At 38.3% G+C, this 25,986-nt stretch overlaps 1 long non-coding RNA gene across 1 annotated transcript in view; it reads left to right on the forward strand.

Moving 5' to 3' along the window:
• Window positions 1-25,657, forward strand: part of LOC136253982 (uncharacterized) — an 81,475-nt gene extending 55,818 nt beyond the window's left edge. Inside the window, exons 2-3 of the long non-coding RNA XR_010700228.1 lie at window positions 22,818-22,982; window positions 25,482-25,657. This is a non-coding gene — a long non-coding RNA (uncharacterized lncRNA). The remainder of the gene's footprint in view (window positions 1-22,817; window positions 22,983-25,481) is intronic.
• Window positions 25,658-25,986: the final 329 nt, after the last annotated feature.

Here is a 25,986-nt window from a genome sequence, read left to right on the forward strand (position 1 = left end):
ACAAAAACATAGGTTTAAAAAGTCCCAAAGCTGGCCATAGGCCGGCTTTGGGGTATACAAATACAAAAAGAAATGAAATCTAATCCAAAACAGCCAAGCTGTAAAAAAAGTGTGCGGCCCTCAGAAAGACTATGGTGAAAAAAGATGTGAAATCCAAGGTGGCAGCCAAGAAATGGCTGTGATGGTAGGTTAATGGTAAAAATTTTAATAACGACAATTCAGGTGAATTTTTGTGCCACTTCACAAAATATACCTGAATTGTCATTATTAAAATTTTTACCATTAACCTACCATCACAGCCATTTCTTGGCCGCCACCTTGGATTTCACATCTTTTTTCACCATAGCCTTTCTGAGGGCCGCACACTTTTTTTACAGCTTGGCTGTTTTGGATTAGATTAGAGTATTCAATGATAAAATCATCAAGATCTTTAATAGTCACATCTTTCTTTAGGATATTATTGGATTCATGTGACTCAATTACAAAAACATCATCAGCACTTTTCACATTGATTTGTCTGAATTCTCTACTTGGAAATAGATCAAAAAGTTTTGTTGTGAAAAATGTCTCCTGATATTCTTGTAAAAGTTCATGAAGATACATTATGTCACAAACAAATGCTAATTTCTCCAACACATTCAAGTTTAAACAGTTGTGATATGTCATCTAGGTAAGAAAGTTAGCAAGTGTACTGACATCATAACTTTCTTGAGAAGCACCAAAATGTGTCTCACAAAAAAAATCTTAACATAACCAATTATGGAAATATTTACATTATTCTGATCTAGTGTCTTGATAAAACTATCTTGTAAAAGAACAAATGATGTGTGAATACCTTTATCCTTGAAGATCTTGTGTGGAGCTATATCTACTACACATGCATCACTGACATAACATTGTGTGTAATCTTTTACATAGGCATATACACTATTACTGCTGAGCTGTACATATAACATCACTAGCATTGATACCTGCCCTACGTGCAGGATCATTTCTATAGTAACTACAATTCACAGATGAAAGGGAATCAAGCATTACTATTCAATACATGTGAGCTTTATGCTCTAATTGAACACACAGGGACAAAGACACAGAAAAAACATGGCTATAGGGGAATGTATACTTCAGACATAAAGAAACAATAGGTGGATTAATGCTAACTAAGCTATGAAGTATTAATACCAGTACTAAAATGCTATCAAGTGTTAACACCAGTACAATGCTACACCAGCACTACATTGTTATCAAGTATTAACACCAGCACCAGCACCATAATGCTATCAAGTATTAACACCAGCAGTATAATGCTACACCTGCACAATGCCATCAAGAATTAACACCAGCACAATGCCATTAAGAATTACCACCAGCACCACAATGCTACACCAGCACAATGTCATCAAGTATTAACACCAGCACTGCAATGTTACACCAGCACAGTGCCATCAAGTATTAACACCAGCACTGCAATGTTAAGTATTATACTATATCAATGCTGACTAAGCTATTAAGCACTAACAGATGGTGTGCTGTGGTAGATGGTTTGTGTTGTTGGCATGAAAGAACTTTAAATTGTGTGGTTAAAGCAATAAGTAATATGCAGTGTATAATTGGAAAGTGAATTTGAATTCCTGAAGTCATTTGCATTAGAACTTTTATAGCTAGTATGTACAACTTATCATATAGCATTACATAGAACTTCTGATCTTTGGCATTGCTTAGTAGGCATTAGTGTCAACAAACTGGCAAATGAATAGTGTTACTTAAAGACTTTGTAATTATGTGATAGTTATGATCATACCATTACCATAGGCAAAGGAGTTTGAAAACATAGGCTAGAGTATGAATGCAACCCTTTATAGTACGTATGCAGTTGGAGATGTTACATTTACTATCATACAGTACAATTTGTAAGATTGGAAGTTGGAGCAATACCTTAGTACTCTACATGGATGATAGGCTTTACTTTCTGACACTTCTGGCCACTGGTATGGGTTGTTTACACACACACATACACACACACTTTAACAATAGGATGTTTCAGTTATTCCTATGGGTGGTACTTTCTCATGTAGTACACTTGTCAACAACAATAGGATGTTGTAGAAATTCCACCAGCTCTCCAGCGTAGCTAGTTTTGCACTATGAAAGGCAGCGTAGCTGTTGTAGTGTGCATTTTTATTGGTCAAGACACAGAGATGGCATCGAAAGAAATTGATGTGAGCAGTATTGTGAATGAATCATTAGATGCTCAAATAACTGGAGTTTTGGGAGATATCTCTCCTATGAAAAAGGGAAGGGGGGCATCATATTCTCATGGAGAGATACTGGATGACAATCGAAGAGCACGGCTTTATGGTTTTGATGGAGCCATTAGAAAGAGACTTAGTGAAGACATGGGGAATGCAGTTGTGCTGACTAACTGCCAAGTAAAGTAGGCACGCTACAGCAATGATTATGAGGTAAATATGTAGAGTTAGTATGTATTATATAGTTATACAACGGCCACGAGTGCTCTGCCTGATATAAACGCATGAGCCTGAGGGCCGTTAGGCCCGAAGGCAAGTGCGTTTATACAGGCAGAGCACGAGTGCACGTTGTATAACTGTTATGTACCACTCACCTAATAGGCGGGGAGAGTCTCACAAGACAGCTGTAACTTATAAAGGCCAGGTTTCTAACATCGATTGTGGGTAACCAAACCGGACGTTGCGATGACGTTCCCCCTGCAGTACTGCAGCCACCTGAGATATTGAAAGCTAGTACACTATGGGTTATATCACTAACCTGCATTCGCTGTTCGACTCTCATCATGTAGTGCTCAGCATGCCAGCGTGATCACTCAATCGCCATATAGACTAAGCGCCAGACTAATCGCCATAGTGATTCCCTCGAGCGAAAAAAAGGAGCTAAATAGACGTTTTAAGTAAACAAAACCTAACTACTAAACGATACTAGTCTAATTCTTACTATTCACACTGGCTAAACTCGAATCTGGTAGCATGACAAAACTGGTTCCCACAATCGAACGTAAAGGTTAGTATTATTTAGAATATATTTGTTTTATTGAGTCATTGTCGAAGTGGACAATAGTTTAATCTGGGTTAAGATGACACCAGACTAGTAAGGTGTATAAGTACGTTTATATATATGTAGACTAGAGTTGTGGCCACCCGTATTGGCTTTTTCGATCGCCATTGGCTGCTTGTAAACATTATACGTATTGGTGACGTTATGGCCCACAATCGACCTTTACATGTCAGGCTATAAAAGAATTCGAGTGATCCGTGAAGTGTCTTTCCACCTATTAGGTGAGGTGGCGTAGTGGTCTTCGCCACCGGCACTTGTGCTATGCTGCACAAAACCGCAGCCAGTGCAATATCTGTATATTGCACTGCGGTCGGTGCATTATAACTTATAATGCACTCGTTGTGGTCTAAAAAACCGCAACCAGTGCGTTATAAGTTATAATGCACTCGCTGCGGTCTGCAGCAGTGCAATATACAAATTATGGCACTGGCGGTGCCTTTTAACTGCCCACGCAGAGTGGTACATTACAGATAATACTCCTTGTTCTGTGATAGGTGTTAGTTGGCAAAGGAACAACTGTTGAGAAAACTGATAAAACTTTTAATGTTGGCCTGGAGAAAGAAGATGTTACAATAACGCCACTAAGTGAGCCGAATGATGTACCAGAGTACAATAAAATTAACTGTGAAGTCAAAGTACTGCAAGTGGATGAGCCTGTATGTACATCCAGTGGTAAAATGCTACAGAATGTCATTGTGGCTGACCAAAGTGGTGTTGTCAAAATGAACTTTTGGGAAGATGACATGAAAAAAGTTGCTGCTATCAAGTCCTATCAATTTAAAAAGGTGTCTGTCAAAGAATATCGTGGACAAAAGTACTTGTCAGTCCAGGGCAATACTGTTATCACTGAAATTGAGGATGTACGTAGATGTTGACTTGGATGTTGGTGAAGAAGCTCAAGATCTTTTCCCATGTATCATTGAGAATGCTAAAGTAATTGGAGTGCTGGGTGTCACTTGAAGCTTATTTGAAATGCATCAAGCGCAATGCGAAAATTGACAGCAGCGATGATTACGATACTTGTAGGAAATGTAGCACAGCACAATGCATGGAGGAATGTGAGTCTGAAGTGGTTGCTCAGCTGATAGTGAAAAGTGGTGACAAAAGAGTTACACTGAAAGCGTTCACTACTGTTTTGGAAGAAATAGCAGAAGCTGCTGTAAACAGGCCCTTTGTACTTCTTACTGCAAGGCCTTTTACTGCCACTTACTACAGCAGTGATGAAATCATCCAGAGCATTAGCAGACCATAAACTTCACCATAAACAAAACAATCACATACTTTGTTGTAATTTAATTTGCAAATACTGATAGTGCATAATTGTCAATGATATACTTAATTTAATTAAAAAAAATAGAAATGTAACTAAGAATGAATCTTTAGTGACACCTAAGGTTATACTACTACTTGCCTTACAGCTGCCAGCTTAGCATGGGGCTTCCCTGATCCATGGTTTGAAGACTGCATTTAGACATTCGCGTGTTTCTGGTTTTTCCTTGCATCAAGTTGAAACTCCGTGAAGATTTATGTACTGACGATCGGGGTTATACATGTTTTCGAATGTGGAAGCTTACTGCTTCCAATGTATTCGAATGATGACGCCAGGTGAATAGCGGCATTGTGCAAATTATATTTAAGAATTACGTAATAAACTCCAATGGCCAATAGTTCAAAAGGTACCCAGAGTGACTAAAAGGTGCACTGAAAAGGTACCTGAACGAAAAAAGTGTACTGAAAAGGTGCCCAAATCGAAAGAAAAAAGTTATCACCAACTGGAATTGAACCCACAACGTCTACAAGTAAGACGGCTGTCTAACCCATTCACCTACCTGTCCTACACCCGAGGCTACATGTTTATTTTTGTCTTATAAAGACCTGTACAAATGGACTGAGATAGGTGTCTACTTGCGGTTTATAGAAAGAATTTAAGCCATTTTTCTTCTACACCTTCGCGTTTAAAGAGCGGTAACGGACAAACGATAGCTTGCACGAACTCTCGCACGAACTTTTTGAAACCGTCATTGTAGAGCTGGATAATGAGCGCTTATTTAGACGCAAAGACGCTTCGAAACGTGAAGCGGTTCAAGAGTACATGCCTAACATCAAATGGAATGCAGACAGACGGACGGCTTTTCAGTCTTATAATATAGATTTAGTATGGTACCTATAGTAGGGTTTGGGTTTTCCCCCAATAATCTCAACTGAAAACCCACCTTAGATAGATATAGTCAAGCCTTCAAAGTGGCTTGAAATGAGTAGTTCCTAAAATTTTAATGTAACTTTGTCCTGACTGGCTTACTAACTGATACCTTCATGCTATAAACACTTGGTTTTTCCAGTTAAATATTGCTTTGGGCCTACACATTCCATTTGGCATATCGCAGGAGGTACAATGCATGCATGCACCATGGACTTACGTGCATACCTTTGTCTTTCTTTGTGCTCAATTTCTATTGTAGAGGTGTTGAGATTTTTTTGTGGGTAATGTCAAAGGCTTTATATGTTGTCTGTCATGTAAGAATTTGTTAATACTAGGTGATTAGTATGCATGATTTGGATTTTGTCATTAAAACCACTCAGATGGAATCATTTAGCTGTTCTATATTATATGAGTTGAAAAATGCTATGTTAATAAGGTGAGAACTAGTGCTGCAGCTTATTCACAAGCACTTCCACATGTTTTCAAATATGGGCTACACCCACAATACTGATTACACTCTACAAACAAGCTTACCCAATCTAGGCCTTTAGTAAACTGTGTAATTATTTCTTAATTAAAAATTTCAAATACAAAGCATTGATTACAACATTAAATTTGCGTACTGAAATTCTGCATGGATTTATCAGTTCATAATAGCCAAACATAGTTGAAAAGCACCAGATACTGACCCATAATCAATATTTTCAGGCATGTATATGTAATCCATGCAAAAACAGTCAATCTGTATAAAAGGGTGTGGCCTTCAAAAGCCTGGGTAAAATGGCTACATGGTCGCCACCTCTGATTTCATATCATTTTTTCACCCAGGATTTTGAAGACCACACCATTTTTATATTGCTTGGCTGTTTTTGCATGGATTTCATTTCATTTTGCATTATATCCAATGAATAAACCAACCATAAACTGGCTTTGAGGCTTGTTTTTAAACAAATTTCTTCTTATCTACAGATAGAATGATGATCATATAGCTAAAACAAAGTAGTGCTATACAACTTCAGAAAAATACCTGCTAATTCAATCTAATCCAAAACAGCCAAGCTGTAAAAAAACAGTGCGGCCCTCAAAAAGGCTATGGTGAAAAAAGATGTGAAATCCAAGGTGGCGGCCAAGAAATGGCTGTGATGGTAGGTTAATGGTAAAAATTTTAATAACGACAATTCAAGTGAATTTTTGTGCCACTTGGTCTTGGCAAAAAAATTCACCTAAATTGCCGTTATTAAAATTTTTACCATTAACCTACCATCACAGCCATTTCTTGGCCGCCACCTTGGATTTCACATCTTTATTCACCATAGCCTTTTTGATGGCTGCACTGTTTTTTTACAGCTTGGCTGTTATGGATTAGATTTCATTTCTTTTTGTATTTGTATACCCCAAAGCCGGCCTATGGCCAGCTTTGGGACTTTTTTAACCTGTCTTTTTTTTCTTTACTACAGGAAGAAGAAAAGGTGAAGCAGATGTACTTTAAATATTTCTGATTTTATCAGTAAATGTACAAATTATATATATAATACATATATTTATCATAGAACTCTCCATGTTGGTTTCTTTAACTGAACACTCTACAAGGTGACTTCTTCTTGCTGCTCTCTCTACAGGGTGAATGTTTGCAGCTGAATAATCTACAAGGTAACTTCTTCTAGCTGATCTATCTACAGGGTGATTTGTTTGTAGCTGAACTATCTACAAGGTAACTTCTTTTAGCTGATCTCTCTACAGGGTGATTTGTTTGTAGCTGAATTCTGTGCAGGTGATTTGTTTGCAGCTGAGCTCTTTACAGAATGGTTTCTTTGTATCTGAACTCTCTACAAGGTAACTTCTTCTAACTGATCTTTCTACAGGGCAATTTGTTTGTGGCTGAATTTTCTACAGGGTGATTTCTTTGCAGCTGAACTCTCTACATGGTGGTTTCTTTGTAACTGAACTCTCTACAAGGTAATTTCTTCTAGCTGATCTCTCTACAGGGAGATTTGTTTGTAGCTGAACTCTCTACAGGTGATTTGTTTGTAGCTGAACTCTCTACATGATGCTTTCTTTGTAGCTGAACTCTCTACAAGGTGACTTCTTCTAGCTGATCTTTCTACAGGGAGATTTGTTAACTCTCTACAAGGAAACTTCTTCTAGCTGATCTCTCTACAGGGAGATTTGTTTGTAGCTGAACTCTCTACAGGTGATTTCTTTGCAGCTGATCTCTCTACATGATGGTTCTTTGTAGCTTAACTCTCTACAAGGTGACTTCTTCTAGCTGATCTTTCTACAGGGTGATTTGCTTGTAGCTGAACTCTCTACAAGGTGACTTCTTCTAGCTGATCTTTCTACAGGGAGATTTGTTTGTAGCTGAACTCTCTACATGATGGTTTCTTTGTAGCTTAACTCTCTACAAGGTGACTTCTTCTAGCTGATCTTTCTACAGGGTGATTTGCTTGTAGCTGAACTCTCTACAAGGTGACTTCTTCTAGCTGATCTTTCTACAGGGAGATTTGTTTGTAGCTGAACTCTCTACATGATGGTTTCTTTGTAACTGAACTCTCTACAAGGTGACCTCTTCTAGCTGATCTTTCTACAGGGTGATTTGTTTGTAGCTGAACTCTCTACAAGGAAACTTCTTCTAGCTGATCTCTCTACAGGGAGATTTGTTTGTACCTTAACTCTCTACAGGTGATTTGTTTGCAGCTGAACGTTTCTTTGTAGCTGAACTCTCCACAAGGTAACTTCTTCTAGCTGATCTTTCTACAGGATGATTTGTTTGTAGCTGAACTCTCTACAAGGAAACTTCTTCTAGCTGATCTCTTTACAAGGAGATTTGTTTGTAGCTGAACTCTCTACAGGTGATTTCTTTGCAGCTGAGCTCTCTACATGATGGTTCTTTGTAGCTGAACTCTCTACAAGGTAACTTCTTCTAGCTGATCTTTCTACAGGATGATTTGTTTGTAGCTGAACTCTCTACAAGGAAACTTCTTCTAGCTGATCTCTCTACAGGGAGATTTGTTTGCAGCTGAACTCTCTACATGATGGTTTCTTTGTAACTGAACTCTCTACAAGGTGACTCCTTCGAGCTGAACTTTCTAGAGGGTGATTTGTTTGTAGATGAACTCTCTACAAGATAATTTCTTCTAGCTGATCTCTCTATAGGGATAATTGAACTCTCTACAGGTGATTTTTTTGCAGCTGATTTCTCTACATGATGGTTTCTTTGTAGCTGAACTATCTACAAGGTAACTTCTTCTATTGATCTCTCTACAGGGCGATTTGTTTGTAGTTGAACTCTCTACATGGTAGTTTCTTTGTAGCTGAACTCTACAAGGTGATTTCTTCTAGCTGAACTATCTCTTTCCATAGTTGCATGAACTCCCTACAAGGTAACTTCTTCTAGCTGATCTCTCTACAGGGTGAATTGTTTGTAGCTGATCACTCTACAGGGTGAATTGTTTGTAGCTGATCTCTATACAGGTTACCTGTTTCTAGCTGATCTCTTGAATTCTCTTCAGGGTGACTGCTCTATTAGGATGACTGCTCTATTAGAGTATCTCGATCTCGCACTTGCTGCACAAAGTTGGATTTCGTGTTATAACTCCGTGGCTTTAAGTCTGATTCTTCTATACCATTGAAGAGCTTTTCTAAGATGATTACTCCATCTATACAGCGATTTTCATAGCATTACCCCAAGCGGTTTATCTGGCAGGCGTGGCAAGTAATCGTTTTTTATTAGCTAATCTCGATTGCGTAATTGTTACAGACTGTTGGTTTTTTCGTTGTATCTTCCTGGTTTTTAGCTCGATTTCTTTCAAACCACAAAAGGTTTGAGGTTCAATAGTTAACCTATTCATCCACCGATTTTCAGCTTCTTCCCATACGCGGTTTACCCTGTAGGCGTGACAACATATTGGTGTTATTTTTCGTGAATAATCGATCATAACTCTTTTCCTTGTTTATCGTATCCTAGCCAAAGTTGGTACAGAGATGCGCCTTTATACCCCGCTTCATGTGCCAAATTTCAAGGTAATCGGATTTGGCGTTCGCGTTTTATAGCAGTTTTTGTAAGTGTGCGAAAAGAGAAAAATAAGAAGGAAAAAAAAACGAAGAAACTAAGCAAATTTTTGAAGTCGCATATCTCGGGAACGCTTGAAGCGATTTCGCTCAAATTTGAAATGTGGAGTGCTGACAGTGGGGGGAGTGTCCACAGCAAAAATCGTCTTGTTTCATCAAGGCAGCACAGAGCTACGGAGGTGCGAAAATTGCGTTTTCTTCCTTCCTGTCAATATACTCACGGGTGTTGCGCGCCGGCTTCTTGGGCCGCACGACACACTACCGTGTGTCTTGATACCAAAGCAAAAGAATCTATGCAATAACCTGCAGTATAATTTTGTGCTTACTTGTTCATCTATATTATTGCTTATTTATTTGTACCAGTGTTTTATAACAATATGTTCTTTATATATATTCATCCCTTCGAGTTGGTTGAAAGGGGGCTTAGGGGGGCATCTCCAAACTGATTTTGGTACGCTTAACGTCATACTGATGCTAACTCCAGCCCCCCCCCCCCCCTAGCGTCACACTATAAAAATAATGCATTGGCAATAGAAGCACAAAACGTTATAACATAGTTAGGGTCCGCAATCCGAAAAATCAACTTCTACAAAGCAATCCCCCTACCATTGTGGGATGTTCATTGTAGTATCCCATTGCTTGATCCACCATGAAACCGGAGGCATGATTGTTGTCTTCACAGAAATATCGTTTTCAGTATCTCGCAAGATGCAAAATTTATTTTTAAAATTTCGTGCTCCACACAAAGGACCGGATGAAACTTGCTACTTAGCCAAATCGTATCCAGAGTTGTTGTAGTTGAAAAGTACGCACAGAAATAAGTAAATGATTTGCTGGGTGCCCGGCACAGGGTTGCTTTCTTTGAAAAAACAGACAAAGAGATACGAAGTTTCGAATTCAAACTGCCCTACTACCCAGGGCAAGAGAAACTAACTCTTCCTCATAGTGTTTCGATACGGTTGGGTGCATAGTCTGTCTATGCTGTTAGTTTGGAAAAGATCTGAGACTTCTCACCATCTGGGTGACGAGCGTCAAAATTTTCTGCAGCATCAAAGAATTGTGTCGCGCTTTCTAGCCATTTCCAGCGCTTCTGCAGCCACAACAACCATCAATTATAAACTAAAACTATGGCAAAAGATGTCCCTGAACGTTTGGTAGCAGCGGTTGTCAATTATTATTTCATCCACGGCTTCCACGTCTCGCTCTAAGCTATGCATCAAGGGAGGCAGCAAAATCGTCCAAATTTGACTTCACCTCTCACGCTCCACAGCAACTTCAAATCATCACTAGATCACCCTACATCACCATTATGCTGCAAAACATCCAAAAACAAACCGAAAAAAGCACAAAATCTTTCATTTTTGATTCGAGCTGGGTGGAGCTCCTGGTGAGCTGCTGGTATACTGCATCATATGAAATCACAGAAACACCAACTACTACTACTACCAAACGTTTTAATCCATCATTTATCATCATTCTAAACAAAATTAAGTGACCAGTGTGGCATCAGAAGTACTGGAAAGCACTTTGGTACCATTGAGAGAATCCCTTGAAATGACGCACGAAAATTTTGCCTCTCTTCACCCAGATGGTGAGAAGTCTCAGATCCTTTCCAGACTAACAGCATAGACAGACTATGCATCCAACCTTATCACATCACTATGAGGAAGAGTTGGCTTTTCTTGTCTTGGCCGGTAGGGCAGTTTGAATTCGAAAATTTGTGTTTCGTTTTCTGCTTTTTGAGAGAAAGCAACCCTGTGCCGGGAACCCAGTGAATCATTTGCTTATTACTGTGCGTACTTTTTAACTACATTAACTCTAGATAATATCTAGCTAAGCAGCAAGTTCTATCCTGTTCTTTGTGCAGAGCACGAAATTTTAAAAATAATTTTTGCATTTCACGAAATACTAAAATCGATATTTCTGTGAAGACAGCAATCGTGTCTCCGGTTTCATGGTGGATCTAGCAATGGGGTACCACGATGAACATCCCACAATGGTAGGGGGATCGATTTGTAAAAGTTGATTTTTCGGATTGCGGACCCTAACATAGTCTACAAACAGTACTGCTGCTTAATCATGTCACTTTCTCTGTTCCTAGCTGTTTACACTATAACTGCTTTAATAAAAATTTATAACGTCACGGGCTGACCCCCCCCCCCCCCCCCCCTCCCTAACGTCATTATGACGTTAAGCGTACCAAAATCAGTTTGGAGATACCCCTTACCCTTATACGTACGTGAACGAAAATGAAGAGCAGCTTTGAGGCTTTGTTGAGAGAATTTGTGGGAAAAAACACAATAGTCAAACTATAATTAACCAGTTTAGAAGATACTTCTGTGCGTAATATGTTGGTAAAAGCGGTTTTAACAAGCGCTTCCTTAACAGTCCATAGCAATGTAATTAAAAGTATTACGAAAATTTCATGAATTACAAAATACGAGAATTACACACTAATAATAATGTATTATTGCACAACCAAAAATCCTATTTGTTATAGCAATAAAATAATAATAATACATAGTTGGTTAATTCCAGATGAGTTAGTTGGCTGCATGGCGCCTGTTTTAGAAGTAGCACAACATCAACTTGTTTTCTTCTTTTCCTACAATTTTGCAAAATCCACTATAAAACACAAACGTGTACTTCAATCAAGTTGAAATTTGGCACAATAGGGGTTATAAAAGCGAATCGAATTCTAGTACCATTTTTGGTGAGAATCTGAACAACATTAATTTTATGGAGTTATGATCAATTAGTTATACACAATAAGACCAAACTTTACTTAATTATAGCTATTTTGTATTATATTTATTGTAGTGTGTGTGCTCTGTTAGAACAGAACGGCTTTTGCCGGGTTAACCAAAAATTCTATTGATTAGTAAGCTGCAAGTCAGTTCAGCTAAAATCAAGTGACAATGCAGGAAGTTCTGCTACTAACAAGACAACAAGTCGCCCTGTAATGAGTACAGCTGGAATCAAGTCACCTTGTAGAGAGATCAGCTAGAAAAAGTCAGTTCAGTTACAAACAAGGCATCCTGTAGAGAGTTCAGTTACAAATAAGTTATCTTGTAGAGAGATCAGCGGCGGAGGAAGTAGTTGATATGAGGGGGGGCTCCGCTGAGCTGACCCAGACTTATTTCTATAGTTTGGTAAGGTGAGACCAAAAAAAAAAAAAAAAGAAAGGTCACAACCAACTCACAAGAGCTTTCCACCTCACCAGCTACCATTTCTAGCTGATAAACTACATAAAAATCCTTACATAGCTCGCTACACACTGACTACTTTATTAGAGTGACTGCTCTATTAGAGTATCTCGATCTTTATCACGGTTTTCAGCCCCACTCCAAGAAAGATAATTTCGGTGTGATATCATTCTGAGGGGGGGCTAAGCCCCCCCTCAGCAGACCTAGGGGGGGCTTTAGCCCCCTAGCCCCCCCCCCCTTTCCGCCGCCTATGATTAGATAGAAACAAGTCGCTTTGTAGAGAGTTCAGCTACAAACAAGTCACCCTGTAGAGTTCATCTCCAAACAAGTTATCCTGCAGAGTTCAGCTACATACAAACAAGTTACCCTGTAGAGAGTTCAGCTACAAACAAGTAACCCTGTAGAGAGTTCAGCTATACAGTTCAGTTGTGTAACAAGTCACCTTATTACCTAAATGATATAATTCAGTTTTACATATACAAATATTAGACACAAAGCTATACACACAAGTATATGTGTCTGTAGTGAAGAGTAAATAACAAGCTAAAAAGAAGCCCCAATGCCAGTTTTGCGGCTTGCAATATAAAAAGCTAAAACAAAACAACCATACTGTAAAAAAGGGTGTGACTTTCAAAAAGGCCAGGGTGAAAAGTTTTCAAATCAAAAAGTGACAGCCAAGAAATAGCTGTGGTGGTAGATTAATGCCAAAAAAATAATGACAATTCAGGTGAATTTCGTGCTGAATTCTAGTGAAACTTGGGAGGATGCAGCACAAATTCACCTGAATTTTCGTTATTAACCTTTTTGCCCATCACGGCCATTTCTTGGCCACCACTTTTAATTTTTCACAATTTTTTTCTCTCTTGGAGACTGCACCCTTTTTTTTTACAGCTTGGCTGTTTTGGATTAGATTATAATTATCTGTGACTGGATTTTGGAAAAACGATCCAAATTGCATATTAGAATTTTCGAGATAAATGGTTTTAAAGAAATCAAGTTCTCATAACTTGCCAAAGATATAAGCATGTATATGAAATTTACACAAAAGATGCATCAATCTATTACCACTTCCAGTACTTGTAGCTGCTTGTAGAGTTTCCTGCCAAATAAGATAGAAAATCTGAGCAGTTAGAGGAGCAAAGTAATATCATGAGTGCTCACAAAGGAGTGGAGGGTGGCGGGGTGGGCAAGCGATAGACTTCAATATGGAGGCAGACCACGACTGGAGTCCACACACGAAATTACAGGGCTGTGCTCGCTCCTTAGTGGCTGATATGTAGCAAAATCAACAGAAAAAATGCCTGGCCAACATTATCAGGCCATCCACCAGTAAACCACTGATTCTTGCCAAGCCAGACCCTTCACAAGGCCAGAAGCCGCCATTTGAGATCACTACACCACCCAGAAAATATGTCTGTTAAAACCAGCTTCTAGTAGTTTGAGTAGTACTGATAGTCAAACTAGTAGTACGATAGTGTACGTAGCTATCCACTGGCTGTGATAGTGTGATTTTGCCTGATGTGCAATTTGGATTGGTTTTATAAAATCTGGTCACATTTGTGTGTGAATGTTCTATTAGAGTATCTCAATTTTTCATGCAAACATGATAAGTTGCAGTTGCTAATGTTTAACAAAGCAAATAATGCATCTTTTATGCTAGAATATGATTTTCCAGCCTGTTGTATCACAAGTTTTGCTAGCGTAGCATTTATTATGATGGGTGTTAATCGTAGTGTACTACCTATACCAATCAATACCAAACTTGAATGGCTATAACACTAGGTAATAAAAAAATTTAATTTTAAAAGGAAGTATGGATTTATCCACACACATCCAATTTACGAACTTTGGCAATTCATAACTTCCGATTGGAAAACGTTTTTGCCTTGAACTTTGGACAGTAGTGAGTATCAACACAGGTTATTGGATGGGGAAAATTTCAGGTTTGTATTTTATTTGAACACAAAGTTACAGTCTTCCAAGTTCATAGAATTGGATGTGTGTGGAAGATCCCTTTTCGCATATTCAGTCACATTTTCTGAAGTATTGAGGCAATTTTGAAAAAAAGCCTATGTTACAGACTATTTTCCAATATTACAACCTAACTTCCTTTCAAGGAAAAAAGTAAGAATGTATATTTGGTGGCAAGTGTAGTTATAGTAGAAAACTGTCTAGATTCAACAATTTTATACATCTTTCCCAACACCTTTTAAAGTTTCCAGCTATATGTCATTTGCTGAACAACCTACCCTTGCATCTTTAAACTAACTCGTTATAAAGGCAATACTAAATCTTTCACATTGCTGGAAACTAGAAAAGGTAATGGGAAAGATGCATAAGTCTAATATTATTATGTGTGGGGCAAAAACAAAATGGCTATCAAGTAGCTCCAGCTTAGTATATCATACATTAGACTCTATTTAGGCTGTTTTGGGTGGGTAATAAATCTCATATACTCCACCTTGTTTTCTAATATACTCCACGCATTCAAGCACAATGCTCAAAATCGGGTTTGTCCAATCGCTATGCGTTGTTCACGTGCAGTGATTTAACAAGCGCGATTATTTAGTCACGTGAGGACGCATGGTTGCCATGGCGCTAGTATTATCATAAGAAAACTAGCCGCTTTAGCTGAGCCTACAGTAGAAACAGCCGTGGATGAGGTAAGTGATCTGAGTTTAATGTAAATAGAGTCTAAAGCAGTTATACGGGCACAATGTGGAGTCTATGAAATTTATAAACCCTCAGGCCCTTAGTAGCACCCTCGCTTCGCTCGTGCGCTACAGCCCAGCCCTTCGGGTTTATAAATTTCATAGACTCCACATTGTGCCCGTATAACTATTATCTAATCCAAAACAGCCAAGCTGTAAAAAAAGTGTGCGGCCCTCAGAAAGGCTATGGTGAAAAAAGATGTGAAATCCAAGGTGGCGGCCAAGAAATGGCTGTGATGGTAGGTTAATGGTAAAAATTTTAATAATGACAATTCAGGTGAATTTTGTGCCAAGACCAAGCGGCACAAAAATTCACCTGAATTGTCGTTATTAAAATTTTTATCATTAACCTACTACCATCACAGCCATTTCTTGGCCGCCACCTTGGATTTCACATCTTTTTTCACCATAGCCTTTCTGAGGGCCGCACACTTTTTTTACAGCTTGGCTGTTTTGGATTAGATTTCATTTATTTTTGTATTTGTATACCCCAAAGACGGCCTATGGCCAGCTTTGGAACTTTTTTAACCTATGTTTTTTTTCTTTACTACAGGAAGAAGAAAAGATGAAGTAGATGTACTTTAAATATTTTATCAGTAAATGTACAAATTATATATATAATACATAGTTACAGAAATCTCCATGGTGGTTTCTTTGTAACTGAACACTCTATAAGGTGACTTCTTCTAGATGCTCTATCTACAGGGTGAATTATTTGTAGCTGAACGATCTACAAGGTAACTTCTTCTAGCTGATCTCGCTACAGGGTGATGTGTTTGTAGCTGAATTCTGTACAGGTGATTTGTTTGCAGCTGAGCTCTTTACAGAATGGTTTCTTTGTAGCTGAACTCTCTAAAAGGTAACTTCTTCTAACTGATCTTTCTACAGGGCAATTTGTTTCTGGCAGAATTTTCTACAGGGTGATTTCTTTGCAGCTGAACTCTCTACATGGTGGTTTCTTTGTAGCTGAACTCTCTACAAGGTAATTTCTTCTAGCTGATCTCTCTACAGGGAGATTTGTTTGTAGCTGAACTATCTACAAGGTAACTTCTTCTAGCTGATCTCTCTACCAGGTGATTTGTTCGTAGCTGAATTCTGTACAGGTGATTTGTTTGCAGCTGAGCTCTTTACAAAATGGTTTCTTTGTAGCTGAACTCTCTACAAGGTAACTTCTTCTAGCTGATCTTTCTACAGGGTGATTTGTTTGTAGCTGAACTATCTACAAGGTAATTTCTTCTAGCTGATCTCTCTACAGGGTGATTTGTTTGTAGCTGAATTCTGTACAGGTGATTTGTTTGCAGCTGAGCTCTTTAAAGAATGGTTTCTTTGTAGCTGAACTCTCTACAAGGAAATTTCTTCTAGCTGATCTCTCTACAGGTAGATTTGTTTGTAGCTGAACTATCTACAAGGTAACTTCTTCTAGCTGATCTCTCTACAGGGTGATTTGTTCGTAGCTGAATTCTGTACAGGTGATTTGTTTACAGCTGAGCTCTTTACAAAATGGTTTCTTTGTAGCTGAACTCTCTACAAGGTAACTTCTTCTAACTGATCTTTCTACAGGGTGATTTGTTTGTAGCTGAACTATCTACAAGGTGATATCTTCTAGCTGATCTTTCTACAGGGTGATTTGTTTGTAGCTGAATTCTGTACAGGTGATTTGTTTGCAGCTGAACTCTTTACAAAATGGTTTCTTTGTAGCTGAACTCTCTACAAGGTAACTTCTTCTAACTGATCTTTCTACAGGGTTATTTGTTTGTAGCTGAACTATCTACAAGGTAATTTCTTCTAGCTGATCTCTCTACAGGGTGATTTGTTTGTAGCTGAACTACAGTATCTACAAGGTAACTTCTTCTAGCTGATCTCTCTACAGGGTGATTTGTTCATAGCTGAATTCTGTACAGGTGATTTGTTTACAGCTGAGCTCTTTACAAAATGGTTTCTTTGTAGCTGAACTCTCTACAAGGTAACTTCTTCTAACTGATCTTCTACAGGGTGATTTGTTTGTAGCTGAATTATCTACAAGGTGATATCTTCTAGCTGATCTCTCTACAGGGTGATTTGTTTGTAGCTGAATTCTGTACAGGTGATTTGTTTGCAGCTGAGCTCTTTACAAAATGGTTTCTTTGTAGCTGAACTCTCTACAAGGTAACTTCTTCTAACTGATCTTTCTACAGGGTGATTTGTTTGTAGCTGAACTATCTACAAGGTAATTTCTTCTAGCTGATGTCTCTACAGGGTGATTTGTTTGTAGCTGAATTCTGTACAGGTGATTTGTTTGTAGCTGAACTCTCTACATGATGGTTTCTTTGTAGCTGAACTCTCTACAAGGTAACTTCTTTTAGCTGATCTCTCTACAGGTAGATTTGTTTGTAGCTGAACTCTCTACATGATGGTTTCTTTGTAGCTGAACTCTCTGCAAGGTAACTTCTTTTATTGATCTCTCTACAGGGCGATTTGTTTGTAGCTGGACTCTCTACATGGTGGTTTCTTTGTAGCTGAACTCTACAAGGTGATTTATTCTAGCTGAACTATCTCTTTCCATAGTTGCATGAACTCCATACAAGGTAACTTCTTCTAGCTGATCTCTCTACAGGGTGACGTGTGTGTAGATGATCTCTATGCAGGTTTCTTGTTTCTAGCCGATCTCTTGAATTCTCTTCAGGGTGACTGCTCTATTAGGATGACTGCTCTATTAGAGTATCGCACTTGTTGCACCAAGTTGGATTTCGTGTTATAACTCCGTGGCTTTACGTCTGATACTTCTACACCATTGATGAGCCTTTCTAAGATGATTACTCCATCTGTACAACGATTTTCAAAGCATTACCCCAAGCGGTTTATCTGGTAGGCGTGGCAAGCAGTCGTTTTTTTATTGACTAATCTCGATTGCGTAATTGTTACACACTGTTGGTTTTTTCGTTGTATCTTCCTGGTTTTTACCTCGATTTCTTTCAAACCACAAAAGGTTTGAGGTTCAATAGTTAACCTATTCACCCACCGATTTTCAGCTTCTTCCCATACGCGGTTTACCCTGTAGGCGTGACAACATATTGGTGTTATTTTTCGTGAATAATCGCTCATAACTCTTTGCCTGTTTATCGTATTCCAGCCAAAGTTGGTACCGAGATGCGCCTTTATATCCTCCTTCTGTGTGCCAAATTTCAAGGAAATCGGATATGGCGTTCACGTTTTATAGCAGTTTTTGTAAGTGTGCGACAAGAGGAAGAAAAATAAGAAGAAAAAAAAACGATGAAACTTAGCCAATTTGTGAAGTCGCATATCTCGGGAACGCTTGAAGTGATTTCGCTCAAATTTGGAATGTGGAGTGCTGAAGCTGGAGGGCATGTCCACAGCAAAAATCGTCTTGTTTCATCAAGGAAGCACAGAGCTACGGAGGTGCGAAAATTGCGTTTTCTTTCTTCCTGTCAATATACTCACGGGTGTTACGCGCCGGCTTTTTGGGCCGCACGACACACTACCGTGTGTCTTGATTTAGAATATGAAGTGTTAGTTTTCCTATTTTAGCTAATTGAATTATATTTTGCATCCAATATGTACTACTTGTCAAATGAGTCAGTAAAATTATATTTTATTCTTTACGGGTCTAACGTAAACACTCATTACCAAACTGCACTGCATGCATAAGCTATAGCTTGAGTCAAAATTTGTGTATCATGCAGTACTGTAGAGTGTAGTACTGTACTGTAGTACTGTACTGTATATTAGGGATCATGAAGCACTGGGCTTTTCCAGCCAAAAATGTCATCCTAAAACCAGCCTCAAGTTTCCTTCATGACAACTTGGCAGCACTAGTTAGGCAGAGCCAAGCCCTAAAATGTCTACAGACCAACCCCAAACCCTTCAAAAAGTTTTCACGGAATTTTTAAAAGTTTTTACTTAACAGAATTTTACACTGCTGACTAACTGTTGCCTCCAGTTCGACAATGGATAAAGCTAAAGGCTTGATTTTTTCACTGTTCGATCTTGCTTTGTCTCGAGAAGTGCTTTTTTGCCAACCGTAGTATTTTACAATACACAAACAATGGACTTGTGTTTGTCCTCCTTTGTGTTCCAGTTCATTTCGCTGATAACACAAAGTGTCAATTTGCAATAGCACAATATGCCTTCCCTGTGGCTGCGTTGGATTATCACCTGTATTTTCCATAGCAACTGGATTGATTGCAGAGACGCTTTTCATACTGTTCTTCATTTGTAACGCTGTGTAACGGGTGAAGCATACATAGCTGAAAACAAAGTGCAATTGCCACTTCCCCTTCCATTACATAATTGATTGTTGGAGGCATACGTTTTGATGCAAAAATTACTTTTCTGACATTCCTGCCACCATTCTTTCTTTTAATGTGGTGTGTAGATTGATATATGAACAGAAAATGGCTGAGTGGGTCATATGGTATCATCAGCCTTAATATTGGGCTCTCAAGACCATCTGTGTCACTGAAAATGAAGTGTACGTAGAAAATATCTGGGCATAGATAGAGGTAGCTTAGCAAAATTATTGTTACAGGGTGGATAAAAGCACCATTTTTGGTACACAAGTTCTTTATGGCGTACTTATCAAAACTAAAATAGATGCCCACCAAACTTAATTATGTGTGGGCTGAAAACAAAATTGCCACCCAGTATAGTACATTTATGGTATAGGATGATGCAAATAGCCATTGTGTTACGCACCCTGGCTGTACAACATTGATCCAATGCATGAAATATGGGAAGGTCAATCTTGCACACCTGAGGACTGTTCTCCATCTACCTCATCACCATCACTGATGTCATCATCATCTTCAGAGCTTGGCCGACCATTAGAATATGTCTCCTTCTCCTGTAGTTCAACAGCATCAGAATCATCCTCCCCTTCTGTGTAGTGTACTAAACATGACAGCAGCATATTAGGTTAGATAAGTGTTGTTTCTATCAATTGTTGCCAATAAACAAACGTCAAGCATAACATGTTCAAAATTTTTACCCTGGCATCACAAAGGGTGAAAGTATTTTGTTATAAATTGTAGTTTAAGTGGTAAAACTCTGGCTTCACTGGTCGTGCTTACTCTAATGCCCTTAATACTTGGCGTTTATTTATTAGGCTTTACATCATACGTAGGTACAATACAATGAAATAACACAATTACAACTGGGGGGCTAGGTGTACACCTACATAGCCCCCCGGTTCGACTGTGGAAACATTTAAATCCGCGGTATCAAATCAAATGAAATTCTGCCACTGGGTGCTCTTTATTTGGAATAAAATTATCAGGAATTAGTATAGCACAGATATTGGAGAGGCAATCAGTTTAACGTATCTTCTAAAATTTGTAGGGTGGGGGAGGGGGTTGTCGGACACTTAAGAATTAATGCACCTCTAACTTATACATTACACGTGATACGTAGCTACTAACCTACAAGTTTCATATTAGCTATATAGGTAGCTACACATTGCAATGCAAAACATGGAAGCCTACAAAAGAGTCCAGATTTCAGACGGTATCCAAGTAATTAGCAGTAGCTATCTTTCAGCCAATTTCCGGACTTCATAACTTATGCACGGACATCATTTCCAAACCTCAATTATATTTCTTAACTGAGGACTTTCCAGACGTATTGTGAGCTTATAAAACTGAAAAGAGTAGACAAAGCATAATTAGGAAAATTCTAAACAGCTGAAGTAAGCATGCCCAAGTATTAAAAACTACGAACGCTATATTTGTTTAAACAACCCCTATCTCTAGGGGAATCCACTTCAAAACACAACACCAACACAAATAGAACTAATAGAAAGCAACAATTTTTGATCTTCAATCCAGCCATACATTTTCAGGTAGATCCAGAGATACGTAGCTGTGGTCCGTTTATTACCACACCCACCCTACCATAGTTTTGTAACACCAGAGCAGCTTTGAAATTCTACTCTCGAATTGCTACAGAATAAATTTCTGAATACAGTTACTCTAGAACAAGAATGTGGAAAACTTTGATGTATAGTTTACCTGAAAAGCAACTTTCTTTCCTATTGCGAGCCGGTTGTGACACCTGACACATCTTACCATAACACCGGAGCAGCTTTGAAATTCTACTCTCGAATCGTTGACTGTATAATACAGAATAAATTTCTGAATACAGTCACTGTAGAACAAGAAAGTGGAAAATATATATTAATGCATAGTTTACCTGAATAGCAACTGTCTTTCCTATTGCAGTGAGCCAGTTGTGACACCTTACCGACACCATTGAATCTGGCTCACTGGAATATAACCGTTAGTCCAGAATTTACCCTTGTCACTTTACTCAACCTACAAACAACCATATTTTAACTGGTCGTTCTGATCAAAGTGATACACTTGGCATCATGACTCTGTTTTGCAGGTTTTTGCTCAAAGGATTTACCACCTTGTAATAAGCTTTATGTTGATCTTCCTGGCTACCAGGCGAGTGTTAGTCCCCCAAGTACTATTCCACCCCATATCAGATTCACATCTAGCAGCCCTGATCTCGTGTTTCCACAGATTCCATCATCCTATTAGAACTATCTGTGGTTACTAATACTCAGCATCACTTGTAGCCTGCAAGGAACCGTAAAGATCACTATGGTTCATTACTGCTTGACCTTCAACATGCTAGATTTTCAGTTGATCTTGTAACAGTTGAAGTTGGCTGTCTTGGCCATTTCATGCTGGTGACCGTTACAAAACTTAGCAATTTATGCCATCTACTGAAGAGTACAATACGTTGCATACTTCAGCAGGCAGCTTGTGTTGTCATCTCCTGTTCATACAGGATGGTTAAGTCTCAGGCTTCAGCATCATGGGATGTAGTTTATCTGTTGAACAATTGATATAATTATTTAGTTTGATAAGTAGCTTTTGATTTTTTTGTCTTTCCAGGGCTCCAGTTATCATTACTTTTAATAACCCTGAGACTATATAGACTCCTGACCAATGTAATTATGTTGTACATGTTATTGTCAAATTATGACATCATCATCATGTATACAAGTTAAGGGGGTCGCATTCCAATACATTCCTCTCCCCCTGAGTAAACTCCAAAGTTGACAAAGTAATAAATAAATAATAATTGTACTTTGATCTTTGTCCTTGCCTTGACCCTTGACTTGTGCTTGAAAAATCTGGCTGAATTTTTTTCCGTAAAATCATAGTGACTAAAGTACAATTGTGGTATACATACAAACAATATTTTTTGACAAACAGGATACTTCTTCCTTGATTTTTGACTCAAGGACAGATTGGGAGTACAAGATAAATGGGAATGCCACTAACTATATGACCACCTATATTCTAAAGACTCCAACCCCAATTTGTCCATCCTGTCTGTCCTTGGGAATAATAGGACAACACTTAGATGCTATGGACAGTTTAATACCTTTAAAAAGTGTGCAATTATAAAATGGGATGTTAAGGACAGCTTTAGAATTGTATCTACGTACATTCTACAAACTTCATATTACTGAATCATTTACACAACACTGTATACAGTGTAGTGAACATAATGAATGTGTCTTGTCTACTCTAGGTGACGCAGCTGGGATTATCATATTGAAAAGGCTAATGTTAGTCATCAGCTGCTGAAAAAGATGAGATAAGAGGGGTGGGGCTGAGTGCTGCTGAACAAGATATGCAGGACCCAATCAAGGGACCGGAGGAAGGGGAGGTGCAGTCTCGGAATGATAAGTACAAGGTGAGTAGTGAGTATGTATACAATAAAGTCTCAAGGCTGTTCCCAGAGTTTGGTAAAGTTTTTAAGATTATATAGTTCATCATAATTATATTAGAACGCACCAGTAACAATCAGTCATTAATTTTTTATAGTTGGATATTTGAGGTAGGAGAGTGGACAACTCCACTGTATGGTGAAACTTTATTTATTATATGTGACCAGATCTATGAAAACCCAACACAATCATGCATTTTTCGAATTTCTGTAACTCATTAAATATTTATAATATACTTAGCCAAGCGCATGCTCTGGCAAAGTTTCACCCTGATATGCCAATAACTTTGAGAGGTACAGTAACAACAACAGAAAAATTGATTTGTACAGCAAGTATAGGGAAAATAATTAACAGGTGCTTACTAAAATGGTTGTAACTTAATTATAAACAGAATGACACACAGAGCTGAAATTTGCATCATCATGTTCGCCATGAATAGCTGAATTGATTACTGGGTAAGCTTTTACTTTTACATACAAAGGTGAAATTAGTGAAGAAAGATCAATTGCTTACTATCGTTTCGATGTGACATAAACAAACACCCATAATTTCCATATTCTTTCGTCTACTGCAACAAAAACAAAGATTTTCATGCTCTTCTTGAGTAGGCAAATAAAGATGATATCTAAATCCCTGTCTTCTAGGTCTGGAATAAAGGTTAGGAAGCTTTGGAGGTGGTTTTACCCCTCCAAAGCTTTGTAACCATGGATATTTCCATGTGTAATCAGTCAAAAAGCCATGTGCTTCTTACAAAATCATTGATAAAATCATGATTATATTTGTAGTCTAAAGCAGTTGTACTAGAGCCTGTGCTACAGCTGTAACAGATTAAAGCATGAGACCATATGGGTGTACACCCATCATTATTACTAACATGACATAATCAACAAAGCTCCGAAACTTCGGTGGCTTTTTTTCAAGAAGCTTCATGCAGCCATAAGAGCAAAGTGTTCAAAATTTTTACGGATTCGATTTTTAAAATAATACACAAGTATTTTCACCCATTGTATTCAATGCTTTATACTGTAATTTTAGGCTTGTGCAATTGTGTCGGGTTTTCACAAATCTGGTCACATATAGACTATGCCTTGCAACAGTACAGCTTCTTTTGTAAGCCACACCCACTTGTTGGGAATGTGTCTTGCACACATAAATTGCTAAGCCTATTCTTATTGTCATACTTTGCTCTACCACAATGTTTAACTGAGAATAATATTGCTTGGCCTCTACCACAAAGGTTTCACCCATCAAAACTTCCCCCCTATATCAGAGTGCCCCTATAAGGTACTTGTGATGGTCACTATAATGAAGTGGTCTTAATAATGAAGCCTTATAGTTATGGTAGCATATTAATGAGACTATTAAATACACCTGTTAGGGCACTGTAATGAGGTGGTCAAGTTATATGAAGAACTTTTATAGAGCTTTTAGTACTTTCTTGAGTAAAGCAAGCTCTATATCAGGCCAGTATCATTATTAGGAAGAAACAGTCCAAAAACACTGTACAGCAATTTTAAGCTGTTTGCTTTACAGGTATTCCTGGGGCATAGTGAGCCAAAAGTATTGGGCATGTGGAAGTGCAGCGAAAAAAACATGGTAATGATAACTGGAACATGAGCTATGTGTGAGCTGGGCTTACCTGTGTTTATGTGTTCCACCTGCCTCAAACTAGATTGTGCAGAGGGTGTAACTACACAAAAACATTGGTTTCATGTTTGCTTACAAGCTTTTCACACTGCTACCATGGCCATATGGCAGGAAATTTTGATGAAAGAAAAAGTTGACGAATCAGTTAAATTCATCAAAATGTTAAAAGTAAGTTTTCTTGATTTTATTTTGTTATTGTTATTATTTTCAAAGTTTACTTCATCAACGTTGATGACTTTTACTTCCATCAAAATTCCTGTCATACTCATATACTGTGTCAAGGGTATATAATAGGGAGGGAGAGTGTCAAACTGCGCTATAGACTGTGAAAAATGAGCCCTTAAAGTAACCCGCATGCCTTTGTTTCTTCTCATAAACCTGACCACTGTTGATTGCTTAGAATTAACACCTTAAAACTTTTGACAGGTGGTCCGCATGGAATCACAATGGCTGAAATTCCATCTAGACGTGTCACTTTCACTAGTAGAACTGTCGAGGCAGGAGATGGCGACCATAATGAAACCTTGATGTTTGCTTTCCAGGTTAACTGCTTGTGCCTTTCTTTTTGTGCAGCAAGTATGTTCCTCTGTGCCATACTTTTCTCAAGTACACCGTTAACATTCTTTCACTTGGTAGTCACGTATGCAAAGTGTGCCCACTGTGCTTATAATTAGTCACCAAATCATGGAGTCATGCCATAAGACTTTATGGGCTTATTTTTCACAGTGTGTAGCGCAGTTCAACACTCTCCGTCCCCATTATACTCTTGACAAATGTATTTGTGGTTTTGTTATCCTGTGGTTATTGTCATTGTATAGCATGACGATAGTCCATCATCCTCTAGAAGTCACACACTACACTGTACAATTATTCTAGTAGTGTAGAATAAGCTATTGTGCATGCGTGTATAATAGTGTTGTCAAATATAGATGTATGACGTAACTATACTGTGATTATGTATTTGCAACTTTTGAAATACTATTATGATAGCACTGACTGGCACTATTTGTTTACCAAGAGTACATAATACTGTAAAATTCCTAGCATAGTTTTAAGTATAGCTAGCTATAGGGGCCTTTCCAAAAGGCGCGGCTCCATCATTGTCCATGAATTAACCTCTTGGATCTGCCACTGTCAGTCACAACATGATTAGCTATCTCATGATCCCTAAGCCGCATTCACCAGCACAACTGAAAATTGATTCAGATTATGTCACTTTTTTGTGAGTCAACATCATGCATGTTGTATGTACATATACAGAGCTTGAAATTACGGTCGGATATTGGACAATTTCCGACCAATATTACAATGTTAGCAAATGTA

The sequence above is a fragment of the Dysidea avara genome, chromosome 4 (genome assembly GCF_963678975.1).
Source record: "Dysidea avara chromosome 4, odDysAvar1.4, whole genome shotgun sequence".
Taxonomy (NCBI): Eukaryota; Metazoa; Porifera; class Demospongiae; order Dictyoceratida; family Dysideidae; genus Dysidea; species Dysidea avara.